The sequence below is a fragment of the Clytia hemisphaerica genome, unplaced genomic scaffold (assembly GCF_902728285.1).
Source record: "Clytia hemisphaerica strain Z4C2 unplaced genomic scaffold, Clytia hemisphaerica genome assembly, whole genome shotgun sequence".
NCBI classification, from domain to species: Eukaryota; Metazoa; Cnidaria; class Hydrozoa; order Leptothecata; family Clytiidae; genus Clytia; species Clytia hemisphaerica.
Genome location: NW_027103674.1, coordinates 614,348 through 627,177, shown reverse-complemented (window position 1 = coordinate 627,177; position 12,830 = coordinate 614,348).

Here is a 12,830-nt window from a genome sequence, read left to right as displayed (position 1 = left end):
ACGACCATCGAAAAATTGTTTTGCTCGCGTTACCACCCGCCCCTGAGTTACTGGTGTGATTAAAAAAAACCCGGGAATGTTTTTGACCGCCCGTCCGCCCGCATGCACTTTTAACACCCGTTGCGACGCGAACAGAGCATTTTTTCGATGACCGCCTAGTGTGACTAACTGTCAAATAATTCAAGATCGAATTTACGAATATGGTGACATTTCGCCATGATTTCAGAACGTTTGTTTAGAAAGATTTTTGTCAGGGTAATTGACAATTTTGAATTTCTTGGCTTTGATAATGAGTTTGAAATTTTGACTACAGATGATAAACCCAGGCGTACCCAATCGATAACATCGATTGTCGATTTAATCAATGTCAATCGATAAAAGTCGTTCGTAATCGATGATCGATCGATTACTAATCGATGGCCAATCGATAGGAACGTAAAATTTTATTATCGATTGGTATCGATTTTCATCGATTAAATTTGATTATTATTGATTATCCATCGATTGAATTCGATTGTTATCGATTAAGATCGATTGCGATTGATTGCGCTAATTTTCTGTATGTCTGATCGCTACTCTGTGTACAAGAGTGTATCTCACGATAATATCGTAGCGTACTTTAAGAGAAGAAATTTTCGCGGGAAGAAATTTTCGTGGAATTTAATTTTGCGGTTCACAGCTCAAAATTCTGAAGTTTAGCGGGAATTTAATTTCGCGGTTGAGAGAATTTTCTGTTCATGGCCTATTTTGCCCTAAAAATACCAATTTTCGGGTGATTTTTTTAAATCCTGAAAATAGTCGTGTTTCGCGGAATTTAATTTCGCGGATTTGCCGAAAAACCGCGAAAATTTGTTCCGTGAAAATTTCTTCCCTTAAGGTAGTACGACAATGAATTTTGAAATTATCCATAGAAATCGGGTTTGTGTACAGACTATATGATCGCTTGCAGTGCCAAAAATCATCGTTTTGTCCTTATTCGAGGTTATAATTAGCGTCTTGTTTCCTCAGTGAATCCCGGAATGTGAGAATAAGCTACCCGAAGAGGTATACAAATGTATAAAAGGGGTACCAATTTTTTCAACAAATTAGAAGGCTGGGTATTCATTGAGTTCTAGCCCAAAGGGAGAGTCGAGAATCTTGGATGGGAAATGAAACCACTTATTTCCCATCCAAAACGCCCGCGCGTGGTTTTCATACAAACGCCGGATTAAAACTAAAATCTATCGCTAGATTTCAACAAGCGTAGTCCTCTAAAACAAAGGAACCACTAGATATAATCCGTCTTCTTAATGATGAGTTTTGGATGGGAAATAATAAGTGGTTCAATTTATGTTGCCTGAGAAGGGTTAAAGATTCGCCTCTAGCCCTTCGGGCTTGAAACTCGATGAAAGCCCCTGATAATGTGAATTAAGGCTAAAATAAAGGCTAGAGTAAAATGAGGGATTTTCCCGATTGGACATAGTTTTTTTTCAAAAAAACAATACGGGGATTATAAAGGTCACCCACTCAGCATTATTCGACAACCATCGGCCTTAGGGGTCACAAACATAAATTCCGAAATTAAGAAGCGGGGTGGTGGGACATTAGAATAGAGGGGATAAAATGAGGACTCGAAAAATAAAGTGAATATTCAGTATTTTCAACTATTTGGTTAGAGTTCATTTAAGTTTTCTTTTAAACAAAATTTACAGGATTAGAAACAGTGTAGTGAAAACGTTAAAATCTAAATCGATTTAAACCATCAAAAAGTATCTATGCAGCTAACAAAATAACAAAAGTTGATTCTTGCCAATTTGCATAGACCTTTTTTTAAAGAGGCAGCCATGTTGAATAATTATGTACAGCATAAAAACAATGATACAGCCATGCATAATTTTTAAAACATGCATGATACAGTAATTATGCATAGCTGTATCATTATTTTTATGCTGGAGTAAATAATTATTCAGCATGGCTGCCTCTTTAAAAAAAGGTCTATTCAAACGGGTGCTAATCTCATCGGTCCGGACTGATTGGTCCGAATACGGAGAGATTCGAATTATCGAAAGCATTCTACGAAGATATCTCTTTACGGTATTTATATCTCTTCTCCGACTGAAATTTGATTCAAATTAAAGAAGGATTCAAATAAAAGAATTAGCGAATTAGCGAAAGTGCACTTAAGTATTTAGTTTATACATTATACGATCTATATGTAATATATATTACACATGCCTTTAACGCGTACTTAAAACACTTGAATATCGTAATTAATTGTTCTCTAGCTTTTCACGCGTACCGTTGAAAATAATTATTTATTGCCACACGTTAAATTAGAAAAACCACGGTAGGGTTGCGTTTTTAGCGAATATAAAGAAATCGATATTAATCGATAACAATCGAAAGCAATCAGTGATTAATCGATAACAATCGAATCCAATCGATAAGAACGTAAAGTCTTTGTTAGGGTGCGCACTCGTCGCGATTTTTTGTGTGGGACAAGTCGAAAATCAAAATTAGAACATTCCATCCATCCAACTTATCCTTAACAACTCCAAACTTGTTCATTCTTTTTTTTTAAATACTCAGAATTTATCAGAGAAAACAAAGAAAAAAACCCCATCCCATTACCTACCTTCAATAAAAAGATATACCATTTATTAGACATCAAGGTGAAAAAATGGCGACTCGGAATTCGTGGCACCACTGTCTACCTTGACCACCATTTTTCAAATGGCTATCGCTAAATGAGCTGGATTAGTTATAGAATCGCAGTTTTTTTTATAAAACGCGGGAAAGATAGTACTTTAGTTTGTCACGTGGTAGCCTTTTCGATAATCTACGGGCCGTCTTTAAATAGAGAAAAAAGAAGAAATTTTGATTTTTAGGCACTTTCCTGAAATTTTTATCAGGACTACTATATATCGTTGGAAAGCTAAGGGTTTCAGCTTTTCATTGGTAAATTTTTTTTTAGCTATCATTTCCAGCTCATTAGCGATAGGCCAAAGTTTAACAGTCATCGGGCCGATTTTCAGACCGCGCCAGCAAAACTCCTCACACCCCGCCACACAGAAGACTAGATTTCATCCGCCATTTTTGGCGCGATTTTGGTGCTTCCGAAAATTATTTCTTGCTGGCGTGGTGTTAGGAGATTCTTTGAAAAGGTGGTTTTTTTGTGGTTTGAAAATGGAATAACTTTGGAACTACTTAGCCAATTTTGATAAATGACCCCTCATTTTCATCACAAAGGTAAGGACTTTCAAATAAAATTAGTTTGGTTTCTTAAAATTGAGGGGAAAATTTTGGCCTGTCCACCCTATCTTTAGTATCGATTGGCTATCGATTTTTTTTATTTTTTTTTTTGATTGTTTATCGATTAGTTATCGATCACTATCGATTATTATCGATTAAAATCGATCAATATCGATTGATTTCCCGTATCGATTTCATCGATTGGGTACGCCTGGATAAACAAGTAAGCCAAAACAAAGAAACTTTCAAAAAACTGCACCACTGCCAGCCTAGACAAATGTTAAATTTTGTTTCTGCGCAAATTCGTCACATTTTGTCTCGATAGCCTCATACCTACGGAACTTATCCTTAGAGGCAATCGAACAATCTTTATTTGGCACTGTAGAAAAATTGCAAAATAGAAACTCGCTTAAATTCACAATACTGATTCTTTACCCCAAAACGAAACTTTTCTATTTTGTAAATCTTTCTTACACTTCCCCATACGTAAAATATAGAGTACTTTCGTTTTCCCCCCAAACTAACGAGGGAAAAAAGTTAAGACCGCGTGTTGTCTTCGCGGACTTCCCCAGCGTAATTTATTTGTGTGATGTCATAATGTTATTGTTCTCTTTCTCAGATTATTACTGACGGCATTTCAATCGCTTACGGGATTGGACAATGGTTGACAATAGATCGTGACGTATAACAATCCAATGACGCGCGACGAATGAAAGTTAATTTTGGGTGGCTTGATAATACTCGTTATTTCTTTATTTTTCTAGTGTATTTTGTTTTTTCGTTTTAGAAGAAGGACTATACGGTAGAAAATAAGGTTTTATACTATTATTTTTAAATTTGATATTTTAAATGCCTACCGTAGGTCGGGGAAACTTCGGAATGAAGGAAACTTCGGACTAAAATTTTTAACAAGTGATTACTTCGCGAGGATTTAACATTTTATCGTACTTTTTTCTTTCACAGTTCAGAAATGAAGTACACTCGACGATACATATCAAGCGACGGAACGCCGAAAGAAAAACGAAGAAGAAATTGAAGAAAACCACGATATTTTAACATCTTCCATTGTAAAGAGATTTGTTGGATATCTAAAGCGGCGACCTCATAATTTTATTTACGTGATGAAAAGAGGAGACATTGAATGTCACGTTAAAAGTTATTTGGGCTAAAAAATATGCATTCCTCAATCTTCAATAGCTCTTCAAAGTTGCTCCATAAATTCGCCGAGAAAGTCACTGCGAGAATAGCTTTACCGTCAGCCGAGAAAGATCTTCTCTAAACGAATCCCAAGAGAAACATAATGTGATTTCGAAGCAATTATAAGAACTTTGTTCTGACGTCATTGACGCCAGACATTGATATTGATGATAAACGTGCAGATAATTTGGTGCTTTATTAGTATAAAGTAAGGTAAAGGGAAAACCCTTTTTTTATTAGAAGTCGATGATGGTGGATTTTCTTCTTTAGAACATTAGAATATGTCAAACAATTCTTGGAAAATGCTTGCTTGTAAGTCACCATCTGATCCACATAATATGTTGGATGCAAATTCTAATGATTTAAATCTAAGATTATGGTAACTAATTAAAGAGCCTCCGGTACACTTGAAGAGGCGTTTGTCATGCTCTTTCCATGTTGGTGTGACACGTAGTGTATGTATTTTAGGCGTACAAACTTTCGCGAGCAGAAACCACTGAAATAGGTTAAACATTTTTATCATCTCGGTAGTCAAGACAGGGGTGTTTCCACTTAAACATTTTGTATTGAATGGTTGTGATAGAACCTGTTTACCTGTTCCTTTTTTTACTAATGTTAATGAATGTGTCCCCGGTGAAAAAAATACTGCAAATTGACAATCGAAATATCATTAGCAAAAGGGCCACTTTGGTGATATGACAGCCGATGGTTCTTACAGCTGGCTTACAAATCATTTTGACTCAAGAAACCTCTGTATCACTATGTTACTGGAGGGTTATAGGCGGTTTTAGACCATGTCGAGCTTATCAGAGGAAGATATTTGTAATTGTAAATTCATTGTCTTTTAACAAGCGTTGCACTCCTTCGTATGCTTCCGACATACTTGCTCTATCGTCTTAAGTCCGTATGTGGGTGTATATAGTCGATACATTATACATTGTCGGCTGTATTAACAAACTAAATTTCGTTATCGTAACATTTAACCTTTAACTCAAATCAAAAGACGATAAGTTCAAAAATTTCAAACCCGTCAAATGGTATGTGCTTATTACACCTCTGTGTCACAGATCATCCAGCCGCACTGGAAAATTCGGCAAAAATATCAGTGGGAATTTTTATCCCCTCTGTTGGAAAAAATTCCACCGGGGCCACTGTGAGATAAGGGTGTCTTATTTAAAGTAAGGTAAGACATATATAGTCATCTGGGGTAATTACGGGACAGTTAAAATTAAGGGGTAAATACGGGACACCCCTAAAGATGGTGTTATTGTTATAAATTTGGTTTCAGATGGGGAGGATTTTGGAGATAGTCATTCTAGCTGCTAGAAAAATGTCTAGTTAGATTATTCTAACATATACTTTTGATGTTTCAACAAAAGTTTCATATGTCACCATAAAAATCAATTTTCGTAGTTTTAGAAGGAACTTTTCAAGCTTTAGTGTCAGGAAGAGCTGCAATCACTTTGATTATATTTTGACTGAATTCTGGCATCAAGATACTATGGTTTGAGATTATAATAGTCTCATTGTCAAACAAAGCACCTTATCTCTAAAAAGTGTGTCCCATATTTACCCCATAGTCAAATCTCAATTTTGGGGTAATTATGGGACACTAAAGTTTGAGTTTCAAGTGTTTATTTTTTATAAGAAAAGTACAAACTTGATTTCCTAGTTTAATGGAATCATAACTACACTCTAAGTCTTTCAAAACCTGCAAAGGTTTGCATCTAAATTTACTTCAGTTGGTCTAGATTGCTCTATACAAATATTACTGTTTAAAGTGTCCCGTTATTACCCCAAAATGGGAAAAAAGCTGGGGTAAAAACGGGACACTGTCACTAATTTTGTTGAAAGTCCTTTAAATGATAGCACTTGGATTTGAAGTCATCAAGTGAATGCAAAACCTCAAATATCATGAACTTTTGGAAAGATATCTGGATTTTTCAATAACATTTTATACCTGTCCCATATTTACCCCGAGGGTGTCCCATAATTACCCCAAAATGCGGGGTAATTACAGGACACCTTTAAAATAAATTTTAGGAACATCTACTAAATTTCAAGGAAAAGTAATACATCTTATGTAAAGGTCATACTTTGACAAATAAAATATCAAAATATCGGATCTCTAGGATTAATACTTTCAGAGTGATGCCCAAATAAGTTAAAATCGTCCCGTAATTACCCCAGATGACTATACAGCGGCAATGAAGCAGAATTAGATACAGTATTATGTTTCTAGTCTACCATTGAAGTTCTTACTTACTCGGTAGGTATTTTGTATTTATTTCTTTTCATCTCTTTTTAATCTAATCTATAAAACCTGCATCGACGAACTTGTGAACCGCCCGTAGTCCCACTGGTAACAAAACATTAAATTAGTATTTAATTCGTGATTTAGAGTACGGCGTTTCGTTCCGATTTCTTTCACCACTAAAACATAGGCAAGCCTTGTGTAGTATATTGGGTTACTTTTAACCACGATCTTGATCGCGCTAACTTCCTCGCACGTCCACCTGGTCCATCGTCGAACAATTATCTAAATCAAAATTGTAGTCTACTGTTGAATAGAAAGTCAATTCTTTATCTCTTGATAAATTGGAAACCTCATCAAAGACCGGGTTTTATTTATTCCGCTGGCTGTGTAGAAAAAAGTTGTGGCCTCCTAGTATAGTCAATTTGAATATGAAAGTCAACAGTAACTTAAGTTATTTAAAGCGCTATTTTAGCAAACATTAAATTTCACTTGACTTGTATAAAACACCCATTTGTCCACAGCCGATGGCTTTTTGCTGATTTGATCCTGATTTCATTGAAACTACTAAAGTGCATGTATACGTAATACGGGAATGTATAATGTAATACGGGAATCAAAACTAAATTCTTATATTGCGAAAAATAAAACTTGAAATAGTTTTTTCACAATAGACCTTTTTTCAAAGAGGCCACCCTGTTGAATAATTATGTAGTCCAGCAGAAAAACAATGATAAAACCATACATAATTATTACAATATGCATGATACAGTAATTATGCATGGCTCTATCATTGTTTTTATGGCTGGACTACATAATTATTCAACAGGACGTCCTCTTTGAAAAAAGGTCTATGAACATTTAGCTCTCTTGCTTATATTTCTATAACACCCATGTTTCACAAAGCCCCGGTGGAACTTCACTCAAAACAACACATAAAAAATAGGGTTGGAATTTTTATCAAAATATCTGTTGGGGTCGTTTTGAAGTGCTTCAATTTCCTAATGAGGTTGAAATTGAAAAGATGTTTCCCCACCGGATACGAAATCTCGGCCCAATTTTTCAAGTCGAGCGGGAGTCGACACAGGGGTGTTTTAAAAAGACCGTTGTTACTTTATTTGAAAGTCGGAAAAGTTTATGGGCTTCCGAAAAAAATAATACTTAGAACTTAGCATCCGAAAGTCCTGCGAAAAATAAGGAAAATATCTAATGAAATATAACGATATGATAGTAACCATAAGGAAACGAGACAGTCTAATCGAAAAAGTTCTTATAAAACGTGTTTGTTTCACCAATTCACTCTGAGGAAGACCCTCTAATCATGTGTTTAGCGTCCACAAAAAATTACGTGCAAAAACTAATGATTGGTTGATGAGTTTTATTATTCACACTTCCATCGCACGCCCAGAAAATTAATTGACCAATTAAGCGCAATCCGTATCTTTATGTCGTTAATTTCTCGGCTCGCACAAATTTGTCTCTTGGTATTTTTTAACAAATAGCACTTCAAATTCAATGTTTTTGTTTTGAAATGGCGCAGCATCCAGTCATGATGGTAGATCGTTGGAGTGACGGCAAATCATTCCGAAGTTTAACATTTTACGAAGTTGACCTTTCTGAAATTGAGATGGTGTTTCTTTCATAATGACCTGGCTGATTTACTTGTAACGTTTGTTTTCTGAAAGACAATAACACAAATGTTATGTACAGTAAGTTTGGTTGATCTTTTTTTCATATTCCAGGAGAAATAAAGAAAAAACTTGAAAATCTGTCCGAAGTTTCCCCGACCTACGGTATTTTAAAGAAAATTTCGTAAGTGGGCGGAAAATAAAAACACCTTCGTTTTGAACGCCCTACTGCCAAAATCTCGGGATTCTGGGACTTCTTTTTTTGAGACGGGGGTTAGACATGAAAACAAAGAACTAAGTAGAATCGACTTTTTCAAACTTAAAATACAATGTAAAATATTTTTGTAATCAAAAATTATATTTAACAATTATATTGAAAAGTAATAATTCGTTATAAGGAAAGATAACTTGTGCGGAACCGGAAAAGAAAGTCTTCATTTATTGACCCCCGGATTTTTCATCGCATAATTTCTACGGGAAATCGAAAGTAATTTCATTTGGCTTGTGATGTTTGAGAGCTTGGATGTTGGGAAGCTGCAAGGATGAAGGTAAACAAATTATACAGTTATAGTCTTTTTTCTGAAAGAAAATTTAACATTTGTCTAGGCTGACTGCACCAACTTAATATCTAGATTGGTGAATTAACTTTAATTCCTCCTTGACTAAGGCATAACATAAACATAACTTATAAGAGCTGATGAAGACAGTAACCTAAATGATTAGAATAAAGTTATGGAACTCTAGCACAAACCTGAGATTCTTTGTGGGCAAAAATTTTGTAAATCCCAGCCCAAGCAAAATCTTTGATTTATCTGATATTCTGATGGCGTATTGGCGGCCGCCCACGCTAAAGCTCTAAAGGAGTGGGCCAATTTTCCCGACCTTCAGAGCTTTAGTACGATGGCCCCTAAGGCTCACCACGCACTTCATACCGTGAGTATCACAGCGCGAAATAAATTCGAGTTAATATTTTCTCTTTGAAAACTTGACCTCTGATACTCAGGGTACGCACTTCCAGTTCTTATAAAATTTGTGAACTAGAATTGTCTAGGGTCATGGCCCAGAAGGCTCACGAGACAGACTAGGCTGCACGCATCCCCTCTGATATGATTTGATATATACACTGCGCACTTCGCACTTCCGAGTTTTTTTTGTGACGACACTGTGCACTTCTTAAAATATTTTAGAGACGCAAAAGTCCCCCTCGAAAGATAGCCGTTCTGGTCAGCAAAATAGATACCGAGTTTTAATAAATGAGTTGATGATAATATAGCGAAGAGGCTCGGAAATCCCGAGTTATTTTTCTCGAGTCAAAAAAACCGAGCTACAAAAAAAACGAGTTATGAGTATGACGTTATTTTCGGAAATATTGACGTCATTTTGTACCTTCTATGACGTCATTCTCAATTTTGTAACTCTGTTTTTTTCCTTGACTTTAAAATTTCGAGTTATTTATTTCTGGTAATTCATTTAACTCGAGTATTTTTCCTCCCTTTGAATTTTCGAGTTATTCCTCGTTTTTTTAACTCGGTTTATTTTCGTTCTTTTAAATCTTCGCGAGTTATTTTCTTTCCTGTAGATTCTCGAGTTATTTTGGCGTTCCCAGCAAAAACACGCACTTCTAGTTTTCACACACTAGAGGGTGTGTTAATAACGCTACGCGGAAACTCTATGGAATGGGGAAACCAAAGTAAAAGATCAATTATGTTTACACAAGATTTTTCTTCCTTTTATTTTGAAAAGTAAATTAAAGCCTCGATTGATCACGAAATATAAAGGCCTATCTACACGTATATTTATTCTCCTTTTTCGATGTAATACATTAACCAAGGTATAATTTATTGATATCAGAAGGATGTAATCTATTTTGCGTCGTGTTCGTACGCTATTCTGTAATGCGGAAACCCTCTTTCCAAGTGCTTGTATGCTATTCTGTATTGCGGAGACTTTCATTTTAAATCTTGGTATACTATTTTGTAACGCAGAAACTTTCATTCGAATTAGAGAGAGAGCATAGATACTAAGAATCATTCGGACTCGAATTAGATGGATAAAGTACACGTTTTTTTATAAAAACATCGAAAACAGAAAAGCAGAAAAGTTCATGTGACAAAAGTGGCAAGTGTGAAAAGAGCTCAAGCCATACGCGTTTAAAAGACAGAGAGAAAAAGAAAGAAAAAGTATCAGACGATCATGTTTATTTAACGCATCAATAGCTCTATTTAATTTGATCACACCATGAATATTTTAGTGGTTTCTACATTCCATAGAGTTTCCGCATAGCAAAATTAACAGGGTGGTCTAATGGTGGAAAATGCTGGCGGCGTGGATGCCAAAGCATCGAGAGCGCTAGATCTACTTTCGTTCGAATACTTTTGATGATGTAGAGCCGTTAAACGTTAGTTTTTAACATTGCAATGGCTTCTTCTCGGGTACCAATTCCAATAGAAAATTTCGATCAAAGATGGCGGATATAGCTTGGTCCAGGGATATATAAAGGTCAGTGGTTTTACTCATCACTTTTAATTCACAACACAAGCTTTTTCACATTGGATTGACACGGATGTGGAGCAAGATTGGCCAGAAAGAGGAAAAGAACAAGAATCGCAAAATTGCGACTAAATATTTCCTTAAAAATGAACTTCATTATTGACATATACTACCAAGTAGCTGTCGCTAAAAATGCCCCGCAGAGCTTCTTTTCGAAATATCCCTAAGTAAGCAAAATAACGCATGTGTGGATTTTAAATTCGTTTTATCGATAAAATTTAAGTCGGAGGAAGAAAGCTTGGTTTCAATTTACTTTTGAGATGACATGGGCGGGATAGACAGTCGCTCACATGTTATCACAGTGAAAACGCCAAAAATTCTGAAATTGATTTAATTCTTATAAAGTAGACACTTATTATAATAAAAATAAAAATGCTCATCCTTTTCGCAATCCTTTGTTTACTTTGAAAAAACTAATTACCGAAAGGCATATTGCCTTCAATCTTATCTGCTGAATCAACATACATTATAACTATGTATAAAAGGTCAATGGCTTTAAACAAACCACCCAAAATTTCAAGGCTCAACCCAGTCCCTTCATAGGTCGCTTTTTTATGATTCTGATAGCGCCCATAAATTGTATTACGTCCATCAGTAAAGTTAAAAAAGTGATGCAAGTGGCCTTGGGCACAAGATTGGCTAAAATTTAAGGTGGTAGTCTACCCAAAAATAAAAAATCATCGAAAAAATTGTCGAATTCTGGTTTTTGGGTGTTTTGAGATCCTTAGGTCTTTCTGAACATCTCCTGAAAATTTCAGAGCTATATCTTTATCATTCAGGCCGCAGTGAGCATTTTTATCCTGTTGGGTGCTTGAAAAATCGCCCTAGCAACAGAAAAAATCCCGTTGCTAAGGACTTATTTCTTCAATCTCGGCCGAAACATAGCAATGTGATACGCCAAAAGAAAGCTCTTTTTACGCCCTTTTCGGGCGTCAAAATATAATTTTCCGTGGCATTACGTAATCCTTGAAATTAAAGATGGTAGCTGCAGTAGTGTAACACATCAAAACCAGCTGAAAAGCAAGCTGTAAGCATGATTCTGCAGATTTCTTGGCAAGTTTTAGATCAAAACTTAATCTCTTTGATTGAAATGAATTATTTAAATGAAGAATGGACTCTACAGAATCTATAAAGTTGCTCTACATTGGTTGTGTTGCTGGATTTCTGCGAAAAACATTTAAGTTGTCGGCATTTTGTTTTGAGCATAGACAGTGTGCTTTTGGTGGCTCACATAATGTTTTGTAGTGGATTTAAATGTAACTGAGATATTTCCAAGCACAACATGATGTAACAGAGATAGAAATGTGCATTATAATGAACTGGACCTAACTTCTGGAGACATTCATTCTCATCTGACACCAGCCATTCATAACCGCCTAGGCGGTAACCGAAGCGAAGGCGCCGCCTTCGATCAAGCCAGCTCATTGTCAATTCAAGTCTATGTGAATAAAAATATGCACTAGAAAAGTTTCCATGTCTACAGAGAGTCATGCTGGAATTTCAATGAACATTTTGTCACACTTATGTGGCTGTTTTCACCCAAATTTGATGTTATCGCAAGATTACCGCAAAGTTTGCTATATTTACGTAACTTTAGCGCAACATGTTTTTGTTGATTTTTGGATAATTTATCAATTTTTGTGAAATGTTTTACTTTAACTTATGAAACCTGACTGGTTTAATGAGTATTCAGTGAAGAAATTTTTTGAAAAGAGCTTTCCAGCTTAAAATGATACCCATTTTTGTCTTTTTCTTTGATTTTCTCAAAAACGCGTTTCCGGGGGTTTGCAAACACCTTGTCAGAAATATCTTAGGATTGAGAGTAGCTACAGACTTAAAATTTTCAGGGAAGTTTCCTTACATGATTGTGCATTGAATGAATGGATTAAAAAGTTTTAAAATTGGTTTCCTGATTTTTAATCTCAAAAAAGCGTTTTTTTCAGTTTCTTACCCCCTGGAAAAAAAATTTA